Source organism: Musca domestica, unplaced genomic scaffold, assembly GCF_030504385.1.
Source record: "Musca domestica strain aabys unplaced genomic scaffold, Musca_domestica.polishedcontigs.V.1.1 172, whole genome shotgun sequence".
In the NCBI taxonomy this organism is placed as follows: Eukaryota; Metazoa; Arthropoda; class Insecta; order Diptera; family Muscidae; genus Musca; species Musca domestica.
The window spans coordinates 144545-168414 of record NW_026712232.1 but is presented as its reverse complement, the minus strand read 5'-3'; the positions used below and the strand labels follow the sequence as shown (position 1 = coordinate 168414).

At 36.3% G+C, this 23870-nt stretch overlaps 1 pseudogene; it reads left to right on the top strand.

Annotated features, from left to right (window-relative positions):
* The first annotated feature begins 16359 nt into the window (after nt 1-16359).
* On the top strand, nt 16360-16755 carry LOC131801800 (uncharacterized; annotated as a pseudogene).
* Nucleotides 16756-23870: the final 7115 nt, after the last annotated feature.

Genomic DNA, 23870 nt, shown 5'->3' with positions numbered 1-23870 from the left:
AGAACTAATAATATGTTATACAGGGGGAGATTAAAAAACTGCTACCAACTTCAGACTGCTGTCATTTCTAAGCCACTCGTCCGACAGCCGTTAAAGTTATTCCAGTAACAGCTCATTATACTGTTTACAAGCGTACAAAATCATTTTGGTGAGAATTTTCCAGAAAAAAGTTATTCGTGATGGAATTCAAGCGTGATAGTGTGTTTTCTTTATATTTGGTTGGAAAACCACAAGTGGCTATCGTTAGAGCACTCCAGCATTTAAATGCGAATAAATCTTCTGTGTCTCGTAACATCGCTCGTTACCGTGATACTGGTAGCCTGACGTCAAGGAAGTGGAGGAGGAAAACAGCAACATCAGCAGAAATGGTTCGAAAATAAAGATTCGACTTGATCGAAACCCGCGTCGCAGTGGCCAAAAAATGGCTCGTGAGCGAAACATATCCCAATATTCCATTCAGCAAATATTGAAAAATGAGCCATTGAAATTCCTAAAAGTGCAAGAACTTACACCGCAACAGAAAGAAATAGACTCAAAGAGCTAAAGAGTTGCTTCGCTTGCCCGAAAGTTGTGAACTGTCGAATTTGGTTCCTATGAGACATTAATTTTTGGGGAAATTTTTAAAGGATGAATTATTCCACATCAAATAACACTGTGATAAACAAAAACAATTTGTCTGGATAATAAAAAATATCATCGATTTTGGTTTATGAAAGCCCTGTTTGTTCTCGCCAAATTTTCCACTTTTTGATATTCGATATTGTTCTCCTGAAAGTTTTGTGGAAAAGTTAATATTATGAGCAAAATTTCAGTTCATATTCGTACTATTTCTAAAATTCTATATGTTTGTTTTTCAGAAGAATTGAAATTGTTTTCGAAATTCGATTTTAAAACACAGCAAATTGTGCGAAGAGTACTAAAACGTGGACCATATTGGGCAAAAAATTATGAAATTAAGAACGAAATGACCTCAAATTTATGTTTGTTTGTATGTTTTGTCTCACCCTCGGAAGTTGGCTTTCAAACTTTGTCTTTCAAATTATTGGTTTACTACTCTTTTTACTTTGATGTACCTTTATTTTCCGAAATATTTAAAATAACTTCAGAAAGACAAATCCGACAATAACAAACTCAAAGTTATTTAATAAAAATATTTCCGCCGGGTGTCCATCAAAAGGTGTTAAACTTATCCGATAAACATGCTGATGGTCACCCCAGGAAATTGAAAAGATGTTAGAATCATCACTCTCACACAGGACATCGACTCGAATAAATTGAATTTGTAACAATCTTTGGATGCGTCAACAAACCAAAGAAAAATAATGGCTAGCAAAAACGATTTTTTTTGTTCTGCCATGAACCTTAAGTATCCTTAAAAATCCGAAAAGAAGACAACAAATGTTTGAATGAATAACAATGTCAGGCAACAACACTCAAGCGCAGCATGAATTGAAAGAAGAAAAAAAAAAAGAACTCAAACAATATTCATTCAATTTTTTATATTTTTTTATTCACACAGGATAAGGTAAATAATCATAACACATTCCCTCTCACATCAAGTTGGACACACACACACACTGATGAACATGAAAAACACAATGTTTTTTTGTTAAAAACTGAGAAAAAAAAAACGCTCGGAACAAACCCAACACCAATAAAGGAGCAAATGTAACAAACAACTTGTCGAAATAAATCCTGGCGATACATTGGATGGCATATGAGTCATTTCACATTGTATGACATGGAAAGAATGTTGGTTATACCCAAACGCTTCAGAATGGTGCAAAATCTAGTCTCAAAAAATAATTGAAAATATTCAACAATAATTTCTGTAAAGCGAACTTGGCCTACGCCACTACGTCACGACGTACATATTTAGTAACAATTTGGGAGTGAAAAACTCATTACAAGGTAATGTAAATATACTTCAATTGGCATTAGCAGTAGGTTGAACAGTAAAGGGATACTTTTTACAAAACAAACTAACTTATTTTATTATTACCTACTAATGGTTTAAAATGACGCAGATTTTCCACGATCGCCTTCAAATCGAAAGTAGTGGGTTCAATACTCAGGTGAACAAACAACCAGAGAATGAGAGCAAAAAATGTGAGACCATAAACAACTCTTAACATTCGTAAGTGTAGCGCAGTAGTAAGATAGCTTGACTGCAGATCAAAAGATCATGTTATAAAGTCTAACACCGGAAGAGTGTGGGGAAATTGAACTCAAATTCGCCTCAATTCTTCTAAACATAGAAGTAATGTTTTATAGATTTATATTTTGACTTTTAATGGCCACAGAAAATCAGCTTATTTCGAGAGACATGCCCTTATAATAGTAATGAATTAATAGACTGTATTGTAAATAGAATCGAATGCCCAAAATTTGTTTGGGACCCATTATTTAGTAGTGCTTTTTTCTGGGTATCTTGAATTCGAATGACTCATACAAAAGTCTTGAAATATTTTTATTGTTTGTATTCCCCGGCAAAATCTTTTTTGGTCTGACAGTTGGATTCTGTCAGTGATTGTTTCGTTTTTTGTCTCTATTGTTGTTGTTGTAGCCTTCGAAAAGAACAAATGTATACGTTTCCGAAATCGAATCCAGCGGAACGTTTGAATCAACAGGATGTCGATGCTTAAGAACAACAAAAGAAAAACAAAATTAATTCGATGCAACAAATCTAACCTAATGTAACAGAAAACAGTTACAAATATTCTCTCACACGAACACAAGCACACGCATACACTCACACACACACACTCTTCTAAAACAACAAATAAAATACATTTTGGTTTTTTATAAGAAATGGAAAAATAAACCACCTCAAACCGCACCAGACTTTAAGAATTCAGCATGTATGTGTGTGTGTGTGAGTAAAGTGGAAGATTTTACCTCCACAACGAAACATGACGTCGCACAAACAACATCAGACGTTGCATGGAATAACAACCGCAACAAAAAAACGATTTAAATAATATAAGAAAATCTTGCCGGGGCAATGTTTTTTATCCTTGCCTTAGACCTGAAGCATATGCTCTTTGCCAAAAACCTATGCCAATGAATAAAAACAAACGAACGAAAACTCTTAGACGGGCAAATCCTTAAGGATAATAGTAAGTGAAAAGTAAATCCTCTAAAAATTAGCTCTACGTACAGGGCAGGCACACTGGCACACATGGCGGGAGTTCTCCTGTCGCAATCCTAAGACAGAAAAGTGAAAAAAAAATTGTTTTATTTTAATACATGCGTTTGTGTGTCTGTGTGTGTGCGTTCGCTTGCCAGGAATGAGTTCATTGAATACACATGCATGTCTGAGTTCAAAGTTTATTGCTTTTTAGTGTCAAAGGTTTTTTGAATGATTTTTCTTCTTCCATACCCATATCGTGGCAGGACTCCCTTCTGCTTCTTGAAGGCATGGGTGAAGGTGATATTCTAGCAAATTCCTATTTGACACTTTGTATTTTCTGCCACAGCTGCCTTGTGGATGTAGTTGTGGCTGTGATGTGTGTGTGCGTGTGTCTAAGTGAATGTGTTTATTTAAGGACCCATACAAGGGCAGGAGTCTGTGAAATTAATTAAAATTAATGCCAAAATGTCTGTCACAGCCCGGAACATTAATGGGAGTAACCAAGAGCGAGCTTTGCAGAATATGTGCAAACTTAGAGACACGTTGTTGCTGTTACCTATTCCATGACTTATTCTCAGGATTTATTGGCATGTCTTTGTGTTTGCTGCTAATTTGTATTTCCATAATTAAAATTAATGTTTAATTTGTCTGGCCGTGACTGAAAATAGATGTTTACAAAATTGCAAAATAATTGATATGAGAGTCACAACAATTTTTGAAAATTACGCGTCTATTCAAGTTTTGGTAAAGCTTTTCGCTATTAATGGCAATGAAAGCATGTATGTCCTTACAAATAGAGTAAAAAAGGCAAGGCTATTGAGTTAAAATCGAAATCAAATGATAATGCTTCATTATAAGAAATATCGCTGGGTGATCAAAATATGATATCAATTTACTGTTTAAATTATTCAAACAATTATGAAATCTCAAACATCAGAGCAGGGTTAATCAAATAATTCAAAAGAAAGCTGATCTATTTATAATTATAATTTTTGAATCGAAATTTGCAACATTTTAGAATATTCTTTTAAGTAGACGTTTTTTCCGCATCTGATATTGTGAATATTTAAATACTCTATTTTTTTTTTTAATTTCAATATTTATTTTTCTCATGAATCATATGGAACTCTAGACGTACGACGATTTTCTGGATGTTTGATTAACTTGTTTCCACACCAGAAAGACCAGGTTTGACATATTGATTTTTCTATGAGTTTTCCCAGCTGACATTATTTGAAAATCTCACAAAGGTGGCAGTAAACAATCTCTGATATTTATCCAGTAGTTAACAGTGTATTATTAGATTGACTTCAGATTGGTAAGTGTGAAATGAACGTCAACGTTAAGTTTTCTTCCTTGATTTAAGTGTGAATTTGGGCGAAACCCAAACAACAGTTCTCATTGACAGGAAACACACCCAGAGATATGGGCTGGAATAAATTGTACTGAAATAAGGTGAGGATAAACATATTTAATTACAACTATTGTCCATATGCCAAGAGTAAATATGAGAATGTTCCTAATGAGAATGGTAGCAAGGGTCATCTGAATGAAGATTTCAAATTTTCTTAAGAATCCACAATATTGTTCATAAAGGATTCTTAAAAAAATACGATTTTTTCAAATTCTTCAGTAGTTAATATACGAAAATATGTTTCCCACAGGTCTTAACAATCTTGGCCATAGGTACTACTTTAAAAATTTATTTGTCTTCTATACTTTAAAATATTTTTTAATTTCCACCCAAAAATCCTTAAAAAAGTTAAGAAAAACTACAGGAATTTATACAGAAAATTTTCGAATCATATCAGACCATTAGAACTTTTATGGTGGCGCCCAACTGGAAAAGCTATCCAAACTAAAAATGCCTGATGAGCCACTTTACTAGCAAGTAGCGTTCTTTTCCACTGCAATGTTCAGATCAGCAAGCCCCTATCGTAAGAGAAATAAATAAATAAAGCAAGAATATATGAGACAAAACTCAAAAATTAGAATTCTGCTAAACTCTGCATTTGGATCTGAATCGTGAACCTGTGTGTGCAGCAAACTAGATGTTGACGTCGCAACCTTCAAAGCCATAAACCCGTCTTCCTACAGCAGGACAGCAACAGGTGTATGTAGTTGTTTTGGGAACAAATCCCACCAATACAATAGCAAGCTTTACTCTGTAATAATTTTGAAGAATAAATATTATTTCCTATAGCACTTTTCCATATAAATGTACAGAAATATCGGAAAAGTAACTGTTTCGGAGGGTCCCGACAATAGACCGAACTGTAAAATCCAGCATAACAGATCTTATAGTCCCTCAAAATTGCAAGATAAACGAGGTATGGTTTTAAATAGTCGATATATGGTAAAATAGGTAGATAAATGAAAATTAAACTATCACTGAAAAATGACACCATAATAGGATTTTGAGAGCATTTAAAATTATTAATTTGAATCTGAAAGCCTTTTTTAAAAATTCTCTAAAATTACTCCAAAGTTTTCGTCCTTCAAAGTACTTAAAAAAACAAACCACTATGGGCAAACCTAAATTGCATGTTGTTTGTTAGCCTTTTTTCTATACACTGTACGAATTATATTTTTTCAGGCAAAACCCTTTGATGGTTTAAGATTTGCCCTTAAACGTAATTTATGCTCAATACCCGACTAACCGAAAAAACCACAGGACATTTTGCTTTGTTTTTTTCCTGGTTCATTTTTTTCTTTTCGAGACAATAATAAATATTTAAAGGTTCAATTTGGCCAGTACGGCATAGTAGTGGTGGTGCTGATGTTGATGATGGCGTTATTGTTTTGTCCTTTCGTTGGCAAATTCCCTCCTCATACACATATGGTGCTCTGAAATTTCAGTAGCCACAAAGATTGCAACAAATAATCTCAGCTTACTTTCAATTTTAGGTGTACTCTGGGTTTAGTGTGGTTGTCACTTGCTCGCACTTCCTTCCCCCTCTCCAATTACCCTGTCGAGCTGTTGAGGCTGACCTCGCCTGGTAGCCAACCCCAATCAATGTTTTGGTTTCAGAGATTGGTCGTTTGCTGGTTGTCATTTGCTTGTAGCTGCAACACTGCGTTAAGGTAAGGCTTTCAGTTCGGTTCGGTGCTGCAACAATAGCAGAACACTACACAACAACAGTGATATGTAAAAAGTGTTCAAGGTTTTAGTTGGGTTCGTTCGGTACTTAACAAAATTTTTAACACTTCACCACAAAAAGCGGCATGTGTCAAGCGTCATACTTGGGCATAATAACACCAACAACTACAACAATCCAAAACAACGAAAAAAAAAAAAAAAAAAAACAAGAACATGAACATGACACAGAAAGTTCAACATACAGATCGACATATACAGATGTACCTGTAAATAACATTTCCCTTCTTTCATCCGAAACAAAACCAAGCCAGGGAGAGGGGAGAGAAACACCACATACGTACGTAGCAGCAGCAAAAAAAAACATCAGCAACAAGCGTCAGCAGCAACGGCAAAAATAAAAACAACCTGTTTGTTTGAAAATAAGTAATACACATTCAGAGGACATTAGGATGTCTTGTATAAAGGATTTTTTCTACCCTCCGTTTATGGTTTCAGAAGGTATACAAGAGTTGAAACTGTGAAGGAAAAATTGACACCATGTCTTTATGAATTCACTTCACTTCTCTCTAAGATCGAAATGCGAACTTTAATATTTATTGTATACAGACATACGTCATATGAGTAATTAGGACCACATATTCTGGCACACCTAAAAAGGAACAACGTTTTGAATCTCAATCTCAATATTTCCATAAAAATTAGATCATTGGCACAACAGGTGCACAATTTTTGGTCACTATTTGCAAATTTCTAATTCTTTTATTAGGCTAATGTAATATCCTTTACACATCGAGCATTGACCTGATTAAATTCGATAAAATATTAAATCGAATTTCATCAGGTCAAATCAATATTTGTTTGATAGTACATGTACCATTTTATCCCATCGATAAATCCAGTCTCCATCTAAATTTGTAAATTGTAAAATTTTTGAAATTTGTAGAAGACCTACCTTGTATTGCATATGGCTCAGATATATTACAAATTTAAAATGATCTGAGGCTGATAAGGTATAAATCTGCCATAAAATCACTGATAAACTGGTTATCAGTTTCCATGTAGGTCTTAGTTGTAAGACTTACAACATCTATGTTTCTCTAAAATAGTTCAAATTTGTAGCGTGCCACCCTAATAAGACTCTATATTGTAAGTAAACACACATTCGTACACACTCATCTCATATGTCGTTTGATGGGTATGGATTTTTGCCTCCAATGTTCTATAAAAATTTTGTTCCGTTGCTTTGTTTTTGTTTTTTTTTTTTTTATGTGGTTTTCTTGTGATAATTGTTTCCGTCGATTCTTTTTTTTTTTTTTTTTTGATTTTTTTCGATACCAGTATTGATTGCACAATACCATGTTGAATGTTTTCCCTCCCCAATAGCTTAGCAAAAACACAAGATTGTTGTGTTTACCCAGATTGTTTGGTTGTTTTATAGAATCTTCCTCGTCATCAGTGTTTCGAATAAAACTCAATTTGTTACAACAACATTCTGATTCGATTTCAATTAATCATTAAGAAACACCGAACGACACGACTTGGAAGTGTACATTTCGACAATGCTCCTCTCTCATTATCTAGACAAGTGAGTGCTCCCCATATGCACGTACGTGTGTCAAGCCATACAGACTAAGTATGACTTTATTAAGGAACGAAGAACCCCAATGCGAAAGGGGGGAGATATAAAAATAAATTCGTTACACAATATACTCCCATTGACAAAACGAAACCACAATTCAATCAATTCGATATGTTTTTTTTGCCTTGTTGTCACCCACTAACGATTAACTGACAATAGTCGGAGTTATCTGCTTATCTTATCTGGAGATTTAAAGAGGCTATTTTAAATTTTGCTACAATGTTGAGAGTGCAAAAAAGTATATTGATGTCGTAAGCCCTTTGATCCCATTCTATATATGAATGTAAATTGTTTCTGACTGATAGTGAAGTATTAAAAATTAATTGTCAAACTACAGTAAAACCCAGAAACTACTTTAAAACGGAAAGTACCGTTGCCTCGGGACTCGGACTCGGGACTCGGAATTTGATGTGAAAATACCTATCGAGATTCAAAATACCCAAGAAAATCCAATTTTATCAGAAAAAGTAATGAAAACTTCAAAACTTCAAATGGAGTCGGGATTTGGTACCATTATATGTGCTGTACAATCGTTGACCATTTTGTTTTTTTTTTATTTTTTAGATCTTTGATTGAATTTCTGACAAAGCTTGACTGCAACGGTAGGAAGCACGTAAAGTTAAACTACATTTTAACTATGTATCTTTTTGAAGGCATTTCTTGTATAGAAGACCTCATATATAATTTTAAGGTAAGACTTTGACATTCTGTTAGCATCATAATACAAATTAGGAAATTTTAGTTGCAGTTTTGACAGATTCCTTAGCATTTATGACCATTTATGTATGCTCTTGGGCCTGCATATCCCACCCTTACACTTGATCTGATGTTAGCAAATACATTGAAAAATGGGAACTTTCAAGAGAACTGGTGAATATTTTTCGTATTTTATGAAGGTTTAAAATATTATTACAAATGTTAACCTTTTATGGGAGAGGTTCCTGAAGGTGGGATCGAAAGGTCCCTTATTCAAGTTACTTGAAAGTATTGCGTCTTTTTAGTATACCCCACCAGAGTACGAAAGGTATATATCCACTTTGTGAAGTATGTTGATGAAATTTTGCTTAGATGTGTTTTTGGTACTGAATGGGCCATATAGGCCCACAATTTGGTGTAGTCAACACAAAAACAATAGCACAGCACAATATAATTTTACCTCCGGATATACGGTATTTTAATTGATTTGTGTCCATTTTATAACGGAATTGTTTCAATTTGGTATTTACAGTTCGTAGTGATTGGCTCCTGTGAGAGAAAATTTCCCATTTAAGTCCAACGTCCTCGAATAGTCTCCAATTGAAGGTAGCTCCCGAATGAATCTATGGAAATCATTATTTTAACAAAATGTTTATAGGAATTATTAAAATTTGGCACTTGGAGTTCACAACACATATAGTCTCCTTTGACTGTTAATATTTATATAGATCTGCGATGCGAAGCACCCATATATAATTTTGATAATTTTAAACGTTTTTTTAACACATTTTTTCTATGTTGTTATTTGAAAAATTTAACAACAGGAAAACATATATATTAATCGTATAGATTCCAGTATTTTCGACATTTTCAATTCCCAGACAGTCAGCTCTAGATCAACTCCAAATCTTCTGAAACTGATTTCTTCCAGAGGTCTAAAAGGTCGTTGGATGTATCAAATGAGCTACAGTCCCTCTGTGGACATTAGGCTGGGTGTGTAACAGTGAATCTCTCTCCTTTAACATTATGAATCGAAATATCTTAAAAATATGGTATACAAGACTACAATTCTACCCTCTTGCAAGAAAATAAGAGATAACCACTCATTATTTAAATATTAGCTCCAAATTGAAAAAATTATATACTCCAACTAGCAAATATACATTGTTAACGGGGAATAACATTTCGTGTTGGCCTATATTCAGTCCATCTAAGAAGATCAACAAAACGTCAACAAAAAAGGCCCAAACGATAAAATTTCAGTTCCTTGGCATTTTCTCTTCATTTCTAGAGTGTTTTTATTTTGTTTTTGTTCTTGTTGTTTTGGCTTATAACAACAATTCTATGCAAACATACCAATTACATTACGCATACGCGGAGGAGGCAGAACCATGTTACGACGAACGGACAGACAAACAGGCAGAACGACAGTGTTGGGCATGTAAACCCTCTACCCCACCGCGGCATCAAACTCCCCGTACCGATATCTCTAACAACAGATCTAACAAAGTGTGTATAAACCACACGTAGTATTAGCGAGTTACAGCAACATGACATTCGTACTTGCATACACATGTAACGCATGTACATACTCGTATATTTCCCTCTACACAAGCACGTAGGCAGAGGGCATTGCGGCGGGAACTGGAAAACGCCGACCTCCAGGTTCATGTATCATCATTTACGATGATGGTCTAAACAAAAGGGCCTAAGGCCCCTGCACACATCCAACATGTGTTAGAGCATTGCCGACAACCGAACACACGTTTTACATAACCGTGCAAGTTGTGTGCTGTTGGGGGCACTTTCCTCATGACGATGTCTATTGATTGTGTGTTCATTTGAACTCATATGTAAATACATACATACGCACAAACAAGCATAATAACTGCCTTTGCCTTACTCTGGATCAGAGAAAAAAAAGCAAATCCAAGTTAAGAAGACAACAAAAAAAAAGGTAAAAGTTTTTTTATTATTAGAAGCAATTGAAAAAGAACATCGTAAAAAATAAAGAGAAATAGATTAACAACAAAGCGACAATCATGGCCCAAAGAGTAACAGCGAGAGATCTATCTGTTTGTTCTTGGAATTGTTGCTTTATTTGATTTCGTTTTTTTATTCTTCTTCTTCTATTCTGCTCGTATTAAGTCGGTAACATCTCGCCCCATACCATACCATTCCATCCAATCAACCAACCAGCCAAACAACCAACCAACCACCAGCCACAAAGCACGGGAAGATGCAAAAGGCCTCAAGCAGCCATAAACATGAGTTTGCTATCAACAACACCAACAACAATAACAAAAGTAATGAAAAGTGTTAAGTAAAAAAAAATGTGGAGAGAATTGTTGTTATTATAACAAATCGTATGAAATCCACTTGTGACAATCTCGTTAAAATTCTGCATTTTAATAGGCCACCATGGCTGGCATCGACAAAGATGACAACCATAATTCAAGTGATTTTTCAGGAGATTAATAAACGAATGCGGTTGGTTGCAGTGTACTTTTTTTCGACGTTTGTTAGCGAATTACAGAAGCGTATGGTATCGGATTATGGTGTGTTATTCACGTGTAGAGGCTTTCTTTTCAGAAGTATCTGACTCACATTCCATTGTCTAGGATATATCTAAATGTCGAGCAAAAAAAAAAAAAAAAAAAAAAAAAATGGCGGAAATTGCAATAGATAAGAGATATCTCATCAAATGTAATATACGGAGCTAGAAACTCTCCAGCCACTTCCTATGCACAGAGAGCCTTTGAATCTTTTTCAGTTTTTCCATGGAAATATTTTTTTGGTATACATCAAAAGATTTTCAAAAAGGCTTCTCCATATAGAGGACAATACAAAAATCATAGGTATCTTGAAAACCTGAAACCTTCAGAAGAGGTTCCAAGGCTAGAAGACCTCTCAACCAAGTCTAACTTCCCCTAAAAAAGAAGGAAGTGTTATAACGTTATTTATACATTTTTTATATCAATACGTTTAAAAATATTCTTGGACAACATTCATTTTAATAAACAATTGAAATGAGTCGTTAAATATAAAGACAAATATAATTTTTGTTTTCTCTTAATTATATATTTTTTTTGGACTGCGACACCAATGGATACTCATGTACACCAGTGATAGGGCTCAAACTTTTTTCAGACCTATGGAAACTTATATTGATAAGGAAGCCTAATTGGATCTTTTATAGATCAGAAATTTATGATAGGTTTCGAATGTCTCCTTTACTCTTTCTTCCCACTACAAATAAGCCAAATGGTATCCTACTCAGAAGTCCTTTGCTTCTCTTCAAAACTAGAAACATGTTGGGAGTTTAACTATATCTTCTTTTGGCAGAAAACATTCTTGGCTAATTTGATAATGCCAGCTGTAATTATAATATCTATCATAAAGCAATGAATGCTAATTTAGAAAATTTTAAATTTACATTACATTACGCTGCTCATCATTAGCCGGCGAGAAGACAGGCAAAATTAGAGGCACATTTCGTTTTACATTTGCCGACAATGTCTGATTAACATTTTCCTTCTCCTTTTTTTGTGCAACAATTTTCAAAAGCATCATTTTTATGGATGCGTTAATTTCATAACAACATCACAAATTTTACAAAATACATATTTTTTGTACATTAAAGATTCGTCGACGAAGACAACGAGGACAACAACCGCGGCACATTCTTGCACAGAACTCTTAGCGGCAACATTGGCATATTTCTGTTTTGGCCCCGTTGTGTGTTATCAGAATTCCGCTGACAGACAGTAGCAGTAGTAGCCTTAGATAGAGCGCACCAGAAAGATGCAACTGCCAAGATGTCGCGTGATGCTCATTCATTCATGAATTTTACAGCTTGTAAATGTTAAAATTCATTCTGAAATATTTCGTTACTCACAAAGAGTTGCCATACCTCCGAAGGGGTAAAAATATTGATAATTTTAAAATTTAGTGGATTTAAAATTACAGGTGAAGCTTACTCTTACTTCACCTGTAATTTTGGAGATATTGAAATTATAATTTTTGAAATTGTCCTGAATTATTTGTTTTACAATCCCTTCATTGAATGTCATCCCTTAACCCAGAAAACCTCTAATTAGTATTTTTCTTGCTTTATAGCAATATAAAAAGACTTTATTATTAAGAAAGTTAATATTTTCGCTATTTCTATTCGGATCTACTCAAACTCGTTTAAATGGGTATTCTTGAGAAATTCGTTAAAAAATGAAAATTAACCGATTCGGAAAAATACGACTTAAGTTCATTATACAGTAAGATAATAACATTTATTTGTACTTCATGGTATACATTGCCTTTTCACAGAGGATTTTGTAGCAGCGTGTGCACCCGTGTACACCCATTCGTTCTCGATAATTGCAAATAAATGTTTCTTGTTCATTTTTTTTTGCTGCCTTCAGTCAACAATATGCAATTCATTGCTATTTTGGAAGTCTGCCCAAATTTCTTCTTCTTCTTCTTCATTCTTTTTCTAGGAAAAGCAGACAGTAAAAAAAGACGACGACGACGACAAATATGAGGACACAGATTTCTAATGACTTATTATGGCTGTGCTTAACAGCTTGCTGTGCACGGGTAAAATATGTCTGCCATTCGGCGTGGTGCAATTCAGAGACTCCCAAAATGCAAACAATTTATGACAAGCCAAACAGCCGCAACAGCAGATATTCTCTTGAATGAACACAGAAATGACTTTGCACAGTTCCGGCCATTTGTTGGGTGGAATTAGAAGACATTCGAATTCGAAAGACACAAACATTTGTTGTAAGGCCCCACAAATGATGCACTGTGCGCATAGAAAGTATCAAAGTGTGTCGTTAGAAGCCAGCCCAGGAGGAGAAGGTGGGATGCGTTGTGTTTGTATGGCATCGGAATTGTTTGCCTTCGATGGTCTCTGACCATTTATCACCTGACATGCATACATCCATCCAGCCATTGATTGCTACGTGGGAGTTCTATGGAAGATCTCATTTTTAAAGCTTAGCAAATGATGAATAGCCGCAACGAGTGGAGATCACACATAGTTTGATGATTATTCATATTTTGTTCTCTCGCCCTGGTCATTGTGGGGGACCCAGTTGTTTTGTTGGCTGCCATTGTCTCCAATAGGCAACAACACGCATCATGCGTGATGACGGTGCGACGACGACAGCTACATTGTCTTGCCTCTGACACATTGAATCCAAGAAGTTGTATAAATATTTACATGATGAGATTTCAAAACTAAGCATGTTCACATGTCATCGTAACCACCAAAGTAATTTTTTATGCTTTCATTCAAAATCAAAGAGAAAAACGAAAATCGGGCTGGACCCAAAATTCACAGCCAATTCATAAATAGCTGATGAAGTAATTCATAACGCTGTGACCTGAATGTAATGACGCCAAATGGCGATAGTTGCCCACCTCAAGTTGTTAGTTGGGAAATATCAAGCCATGGTTATTGATGGGATGAGAGAATATTACAAGAAACTTAAAGTCCTACGATACATCTGAAAGATAGAGAGAGAAAGAGAGAGAGAGAGTGAAATGAGGGCAACTGCTGAGGTGGATTCCTCTAAATTAGAATCAAATGTGTTAGGGTCGAAATTTTCAATTCCCACCATGCGGAATAGAAGCCCTTTTCAAAAAATAACAGCAGGATTCAATATTCAATTGAGTTACATTGTAAGCTAAGCATTCCAGTAGGAGAATGTAGTTATAACCTTCCAAATGACAAATATCGGGAGGTATCTGTATTTGGGGCTATGTTCTTTTAACTGCTCCGTAAGAGTTAGATAGACATAAAAGAAGATTAAAACTTTCAAATTACTGAACATCATCGGCGGCTGTATCAAACCAGGACCTAATAGGCGGCATAAATATTAGAATTGATGATAGACTTAATTCCAAAAAAAATCCGATGGCAACATATGAAAGAACCAGAAAAATTCCAAATATAAAGAGCTATTCCACAACACTCGACCTAACTTTGCTTAAAATCTTGGTAAGAATTTTTTTTGGAAGTCATTTTCTATTTCTAAAAAGCACAGACCTGGAGCAGTACAATGCAGACACACAATGCCACTTAGTAGTTATCGCAGCGATATTTACCATCCATACATTGACCACAGTTACAAAGAGCCTGAAAAGCTCGTATGTTAATTTCCCCGCTTTAATGTTGTAGATTATCCTTTCCATTATAACCTCGCCCACAAAAAGTATGCTCCTGGGAATAACAAAATCTTTTTCAGTGTCACCACCCTAAATACCGAAATACTTTTCTGCAAATATCTATTTTTTTTTTTCCTCCTTTCCCAATATGATTCTCCCAACTCTCTACCAAATTAAACGGCGAATTGTCTTCTCTGGAATAGGGCGCTGATATCCTTCAGAAATCACGTGCCCACAATGCGTACCACTGCAGAAGTTTACGAGAAAAATTGCCAAAAGTTTGCTTAAATTTGATGACTCGAAATTTGAATTAGATAATATCTACGACTCCCTTTCCATGCCACCGCCACCACCTTTCGCCCCGTTCGACAGTCGTCTAATGGCTGAATGTTTATTTGCCGAAACTCATTTCAATATCCATGGCATGGCAATTATCTTGGCAATTGAATCAGAGACGTGTCTTCATTTTACTGTTGCTATTTTGTTGTAACTGTCACTGCTGCTGTTGCCCGTCCCATCGACCCATCGCCTGTTTGATGAAGAAGGGATTAACATAAAAATAAAATAAAAAAAGAGTGTACAAAGTATGTTTGCATAAAAATTTGTTAAAGATTTTGGTGACATGATATGAACAACAACGACAACTTTTTCATTATTAACCGAATATTCCTAACCCAAAAGACAAGACGAAAAGAAAACAAACGGAAAAAAACGTAACAGTCCAAAGCTCCCCTAACCCAAGTCCATGACAAGATAGGCAGGCGGCAGCCGGTAGGTAGGTAGGCTTGGTTGATGTCGTTATTGTTATTGTTGCATGGGCAAATAATAATTTTTGCAATTCAAATGTGAGTGAGTTCATCACTGAAATAGATTTCAATTTAAAGATAGACTTCACTGTAACATCAAATAACATGGCCAACAAACAGCCAACAGATGGCTAGGCGGGCTTCAATAAAGTGCGGCACTCACACACACACACTCGCATTCCATAAGGTCCAAAAGTCCATTAAAACGACTCAATTTAGAACGGGGATATCAGCTCCGGCTAACAATTCCAATGTCATTTTTGCAAAATAATTGGCTTTTACTTATCTGAGGTGGGCGATTTCAAATAAATGACCATTCCATAACAACCGGCTGGCTAGCTTTGTTATCTGCCTTCATTTATGTTTTTGTTTTTTTTTTTTTTGCCCTCAGGAACCTTGCAGTTCTAAAGTTTGCAATTGAATTTTATTTGTACCATTGCACTGAGTGATACATGGAATTTGGTACTTATTAGATTTATCGGAAGGAAGTTATCATTTCATTTTATACATCAATTCCACAAAGTCCTAGGGTATGTGTACTTTCCCCCAAAAAGTTCGGTGTCACCAAAAATAGCCGAGACCACTTCACTTGGTTTAACTAATTAAAATACCGCAAATGGTGGCAGTGTTTTGATTTTAGCTGAAGGCCACTTGAGCTGTTATGGGACAATTGAGTGGAAAAGTAATCAGGGCAATTGATAAGAAAATCAATAGCCAATTCACTGTCACTTTTGCTATAAAATAAGTTTTGCCAAGTTTCGCAGATTAGTTAAATCGTTTTGTTAGAACATTTGGATTATTTTGCACGAACAAAATGAAATTCGGTAAGAAGCGTGGAGGAGCAAAAGTGAAGAAAACTACGACATTTATCCTTCTCTTCCACAGTTTTCACTTTGGCTATCTTGGCTTTGGCCTTTGCCTGCGTATTTGCTGTTGGCGATGAATGTGATCCTGATGGCAATGGCAAACCTGTGTGCACTAGTGCCAATGTTGCCAGCCTTCCCGCAACTTCTGGGATCCCACGGCCTACTGGTTGTGTGTTTCTGCCGGTGCTGAAGCTGAGTTGAGACGCTGCCCCAGTTCCAGCCTTTATGATTCGGCCACCCAAGCCTGTATTCCAGCCAGTTCATGGGTGTGGACCCCACCTTGCCCCGAGGAATAAAACCGAGTTGTTGTTAATTAATAAATTGATGAGAGAAAAATAACATGATCGGATGCATTTTTTCATAAAAGGAAGAGATTCAAATCCTGGCTAGTTGAGGACATAGAAGTCTTAGAAATTATGTTGTGTGTTGGCCAAACATCAAGGACTAGTATGAAACGTTATGTTCTTGAGCTTTGAGAAGCGTCGAAAAATCCTATCGCCAACAGACGACGTGAATATTTTGAAACGCTTAGCTAAAAAGAAGAATCTCTGCAAAATTAAGTACTGCAACTGTTGTGTCGTTGTTGTGGTTACAATTTCGCTACGTTTCGATTCGCCCGGCTTCGTTTTGTTTTCTTGACAATTGACTTCCACTCGAGTTAAATTGCATTTTTTTCCTGCTCCTGCAGTTGTTGCAAATGTTGTTCAAGTGCGTTCAGCATATCGCTGAAATGACGATATATGACTCCCAGCACAACCTGAAGTATTGTTGTTTGTTCTGGCGCAGGTTTGTTTCTTTGTCGCCCAATGTTTGCTATGACACACAAACCGCACTGTTTCTCCTCCACTGAGAACTGACTTGCCATAAATGTTGCAAGTTGCACCAACCACAAACCAACCAAATAAACAAAACAAAAAAAATCCAATAAAACGCAACATCCATGGGGCACAAAGTGACGACAAACAGAGACAAATCAACTGTAAAAAGATGATGCCTAGCAGAAGAATTCTCCAAAGAAATGCCTCAACAATGAAATATCCATGACAATGCCAGCCAACCAACGACATTGATGGTTTACTATTTGGTAGAAAAAACAGGGGGAGGGTTGAAATGAAACAAAGTTGTAACGTTGTTAGCGAAAAGTGTTGCTAATGCTGCTGTTATTGCTGCAGTCACAAAAGGCTCCCTAATGGTTTATGCAAATCGCAGCAACACTGTGCGCACAGCTGCCAAAGAAAAACACATCAGCAGACACTTGCAGCAGAACATTGCCAGAAAATAATGGGCGTTTCGAGGGTAGGAGGGCCTTTGAGTAAAACTCAACATTTTATTTTGACCCGAAATAGGGACAAAATTACAACTTGTGTATAGCCTATGATTCCGAAGATTATAAATTTTGGTTAACAAAATTTCCATAGGTATGTGTAGTTTTGTTTAATTTGCCTATATTAGGGATATATACATATAGTAATCGGGCTTCCGCTAGTTTTGATGTCCATCAACTGGTATACTCTCCACAATAGAAGATTGCTGTCAAAATTGACCGTTACATGACCGATATTCTTTCTTACCGTTAAAAAGTATGACTGAAAATCTAGCAGTACCTCTAGGGGCTTATCAAAATTATTATTAAAACCAAATGATGACCAAATGATGGACGTATATTGATTTTTTTCTCAAGAGATTTTTTCCAATTGGCTTATCATAACTGAAAATCAGGAGGTATCGGGGCAACATCCTAAACATAAATTTAGAAAAGTAGATCATTTTAAAAGTTCTTTAATAATATTTATGAACAGATCTCTCGTTCAACTGAAATAAATGCTTTAAGATATGTTTGAGGCCCCCTAATATACAATTCTTGTTGCCCCGATTCTGCTAAGCAAATGGGTAACCATCATCGTATGAAAAGATTTTCTTTTGGTATTCCAAAAAGGATCATGCAATCGATGCAGTAACGTACAAATGGATGGATGGATGGTTGGTTGTTTTGGACGGATAGGTGAATGCTGGAAATAATGGTGGTATGTGTGGAACGGATATTTGGTTTGTTACTTGCTTGATTTAAAGGTACTGGTGTTCTGGATCACCACATCCCTCCACCACCCAATGACAACATAGCGTAGTGCCAAGATTCTCCACAATTGCAGCAGAGAGGAGCAGCAGCGGCAATGTCAGATACTCGCTTAGTTATAACAAGAGCTTACATGTCTGTAAACATTGGCGCACATGTATCCAAACATTCGTACGTTCGAGGACGTACGAGGACGTTGTATATGGTTCCTGAAGTTGTTGGGTTGTTTTCAAATTAAAATGCAGCGGCTCAAGTTGTAACAACATCACGTTAGTGCGATGCAGGCAATGTGTTGTTGCCAGCCTCTTTCAGCAATTGTAACCATAAACCGAAACAGCAGCCGCCACAGTCGCAGCAGCAACTTCGGCATTAGGCAAATACAAATAGACGCAGAAATACCAGCAAAAAAAAAAAAAAAAAAAACAACAACAACACACATCGAATACCTGAATAGATGGACGAATGGTTGGATGGATGGAATGGTGGATGGCTTGGCATGGCGTGGCTGGCAGACAAGTCTTGGGTTTTGACTAAAGCAAATATTTCTCGCGATTCCGTTTCCATTCATTTAATTCGCATTTGAATTCGATTTCTTGGATTATTTACATTTGCCTTGTTAACACACGTAGTTCCCCTGATGTTTTACGGTTTGTTGTTGTTCTTGTTGGCTTCGGTTTTATTATTCTTTTCGAGCGTTGTTGTTTTCAGCGTTTGTGTTCAAGACATGCATATTTAAGTGAGGCTCGCTCTAGGCCTATGGGGGCACCCATTACATCCTTGCCAACCCAATAAAACCTCCACCTCCCAATACGGTAATCCTTTTTTTGCTGGCTGTGGAGACTTTCAAATTGTTAGTGTGTGTGCGTTTGTTTCTTTGTACGTTTGAAAGGAATTTCTGAATAAATATACAATTTAGTGGCAGGAGAGTGACACAGGTGGCACTCGATGGAATGGTTAGAGTGCATCAATATGCCTACAAATTGTGAAGAGGGAAAATGGTTCCTTACGTTTATGACTGATTTCTATGGTTGTCCTACAAATCCCGAGAGGGTCTTCAGGTTTTTTTTTAGTTTATAAAATCTTTATGAGTAGCTTGTATCTTCTACTGCAAGTTGCAAATCCTGTCCACTATTCCGACTACAAAGGCCTACCTGTATATACTTCATTTCCTATTTGTTTGAATGCGGTTTGTATTGAATAAAACTACATATTTTCTATACCATCACCATCATCATCACCATAGTCGTCGTCATCCTCTTCAGACATGTCAATCATTGTTCTAGCCACAAACATGGAACAGCTATGACAACAAAAGGCATCGCTACCAACGCCCTGGGTTAAATCGCGTTGTCAGTGGAAGCTGGAGCTGAGCATTTTTGGCCCAAAATATATGCTGTTGACAACATTTTCAATTTGATTTGTTAAAATTCAAATATTGACATGACATTGCAAAAACACATGAATTCACAATATCGCTGTATTCAATATTATTAACGCAAACGCAATTTTACATCTGAGTCAACATCGTAAAGATGACGCTATGTTACGGCTTAAATAAATTACAAATATGTGGCGAAAGTGGGCGATGGGGGAAGGTATAGAATAATGTAATATTTGGGGATAGAATAGATCTGCCTTAAAAACTTTTACATTTGAATTTCTAAATACTTCATAAATATTTGTGAGTTAGTCTGTTGTGTCCAATATAAAATTTATTACACAAGAAAGTTCGCTGGGAATTTAAAACTCCAACAACTGTGTTCTTACATCATATGGAGGCTACAGGGTGAGATAAAAACTGCAAAAAAGTCAAACGCCACAATTTTTACATTATTTTTTAATTTTAGTGAAAGAGAGCAAAATTTCGGAAATATCATCAAATTTGGTCACCTTTAACACGAATTATGGCCTTCAAACGGCCAATAAATCCGCCCAAATGTGCTCTGCGGTATTTGGCTCATTCCCGGCGAAGAACTTGCTTGAGGTGATCGACAGTTTGTATTTTTAGTGCCAACCTTGCTTTCCAAATACTCCAGACACAATAGTCCAACGAAATGGTATCCGAAGATTTTGGGGCTCATGTGAGCTGGAAATTAAGCGAGGAACCTCATTTTTTAACCATTCTAGGGGCGCGATGGTGCTGAGTCCTGTTAGATGTCAAAGGTCTGGGGCCAAAATGTTTGCGTGCCCAAGGCTTTAATACACCCTCCAGAATATTTCGCGATAATATTCGGCATTTATTCTGTGTGGTGGCCCACACCATCACCATGGCGGTGCTTGATTTTGGTGGCCAACCGAAGGTGCACATTTTATTTCGGTAAAAAGCGATGTTACGAGACACAAAAGATTTTTTTCACATTTAAGTGCTGGTGTGCTCTAACGATTGCCCTTGAGGTTTTCCAGCCAAATTTAAAGAAATCACCCTAAAACGCTTGAATTTCATCACGAATAATTTTTTTCTGGAAAATTCTCACCAAAATGCTTTTGTACGCTTGTAAACAATATAATGACCTGTCACTGGAATAATTTTAACAGCTGTCGGACGAGTGGCTTAGAAATAACAGCAGTCTGAAGTTGGTTGCAGTTTTTTTAATTTTTCCCTGTATTTCAAAATCCCGACCTATTTCAAAAATATTAAGTAGTGGATCTAAATTGAAAATTTACTGCATCGTAAGGTTCCAGGGAACATTTAATCAGAAGGTCCCGTCTAGGTGGATCTAATATACAATTATGGGCAATATATGGTTAAAATTTAAAAAAAAAATACTCGGAATCGGTCGAATTTCCTTGAAAAAATATTGACGTACGCAATTGAAACCTCAAATACCGAATTATATCTAGTTATGAATCAAATCCATTTTGGAGTATCAAAAAAATTCTTATTACAAATTCTTCAAACAATTACAGTCAAAACGTCCATTTTTATAATTCGTCCTATTCAGCTTTGGATGTCTCTTCAATGTCCATTAATTGATTACTTAAAAAAATGAAAAGTTTTTACTTTGATAACAGATTCTCCCTTGATGAATTTGAGAAAAATTTGAAAAATTCTTGCAGGTTCTGAAATTGAGCATATGTTAATATCAATATCAAATATTCCACTAAAAAGGTGGAACATTACCTTAAAAATCTATATTTGTCACATTGTCGACCTCAGCAAAGGGAACTGCTCCCTAGGCGCCATGATTTTCCGTTGATAATTATTAGTTTCAGAAAAAGCTTAACAATACTAAAGCTGTTAGCTTACCAACTTTTTCGTTGAACGGTTTCAACATGTTTCACAACCATTATGACATTCCTCATTATAGGCGAATTTTTATCCATCCCAACATCAGACATAAATTGGCACTTTTGAATATATTTCGTAAATTTGTAAAATTCCCATGTTAATGAGAATACTATGCAGCATGAAAAACAAAGCAAATCCAGCAAAAAGAAAAACAACAACAAGCAAGAAAATATAAATACATGAAAATTGCAAAATCAGTTAAGACTCAAAAAAAGCCGTGCAGCAGACACCAGACGATCTACCAAAAAAAAAAAAAAAAAACGATAAACAATAAAAAACCTTTGTTTTAATCTCACGATCATTTGATCGTCATGGCTGATTTACAAAACAAAACAAACGTTGCTTTTTCTGTTACGTTTGTTGGAGTAAAATCCTCAAAAACAAGAAAACATTAAAACAACACAAAAAATGTGTTAACAAACATTTTAACAAAACAAACCACTATAGTACAAAGCCTACCCGTCGCAATGCAAAAAAAAAACAACAATAAAATAAGGATGCAAGACGGGTGGAGTCGACTGAGATGAACCTTTCTATATATCATACTAGACCAAGGTTGACCACAATGAGAGTAGAGTAAGAGTGAATTCTTCAATTTTTCAAAGAGATTAAATACAAAAATTAAATTATTTTTTTTTTTTGCTTGTGATTACATTCGGGTCATATGCGTGTGAACAGCCGAAAATCTTCGTCAACTGTTTAGGTCGTCATGGTCGATTCTATGGTCTAATTACAATTTGACTAAAAATTCTGAAACAAGAATAGTTCATGTTAGAACTCTTTAATATTAGTGCCTATACAAGTTGATTCCAGCATGAAAATGAATAAAAGCCATTCGAATTGGAGCTTAATACCAATCTCCTGATAACAAGCAAAGACCTAAGCTCAAACCCAACCGATCTGCAGTAGGGTGTAAAAGGAAAAGTAATACGAATAGCTTGAACAGAAACCTAACAAAGTTTTGGATAATCCTGCGTCTTGGAGACGACCGTTACTACAAACTCCCCCTCGAACGAAAAAAACGTCGACACAACAAAACCATCCAACGAACGCTAACGAACCACCAACTAACTGTCTGGAGAAATGCTCAACAAAAGCGTTACTGTGTCATTTGTCTCGTTGTTCGCTGCTCCTCGTCCGTCTGTCTCTCTGTCTGCCTGCCTGTCGCTTAGGCTGGTTGGCTGGCAGGCTATGTTGCTGTATGTTAAAGTGTAACTAACTGTATGTAAATTTGTCGAAATGTTAACACAACACATCGATCGTGTTTTGTTTTAAAAATCAGAAATAAGTACAAATATCTGTCCCGTTTGATGCCACCACTTTCAATTGAAGCGAAGATCTGCAACGGGAATGGCAAATGGAAGAACAACAGCATCCAGCAGCCTACATCCCACCGGACAGGAAAAAAACAACAAACAAACAAACAGACAGGCAAGCAGGCCAGTCAGACCAGGCGAGCCGAATCGAACCAGCCAGCTGCCAGCCAGTCAACAAGTCAAGCATCTTGGTCTTGGCCAGCTAGTTGGTTGACTAATGACAGTCAAAGATGAACATTTCCAGATACCGATACTGAAACATAAAAGGTGTTGGTCGGGGCTGTTTGGCGACTGCGCGCCTCTGACGCCGCGCCTCGAAGGCCGAGAGACACAAATTTCACTTGAACTACTTTTTAACTTTAATTTGTGAGTTGTCGGTTAAGATTTGACACTCGGTTTTGTGTAGCTGCAATTGTCGATGTGATGTTGCAGTCAATTCCTGATGTTGCTGTTGCACGACAATGTTTGTTTTGCATTTCATTCCCCCTCTAAACAAGTTGCTACTGTTTGCTTGTTTTTTGCACTGCTTAGTCTTCCTCGATGATTATTCAAATTATCCTGGATTTTTTCTATGGCTTTTTGTGGTTTTATTGCTGTTGGCTTTTCCATCGTTTGTGCATATTTGACCAGAAAACAAAAAATAAATCTATATCCTGACTCCACCCCCTGCCATCGCCACACATTAAGGAGGAGTTCATTCTAATACATACAACCAGTAGCCTCCGTTGTTAGTTTTGCTCTGCCCCTCTGGCCTTTGTGTGCAGCGGTATTTGCTGTTGT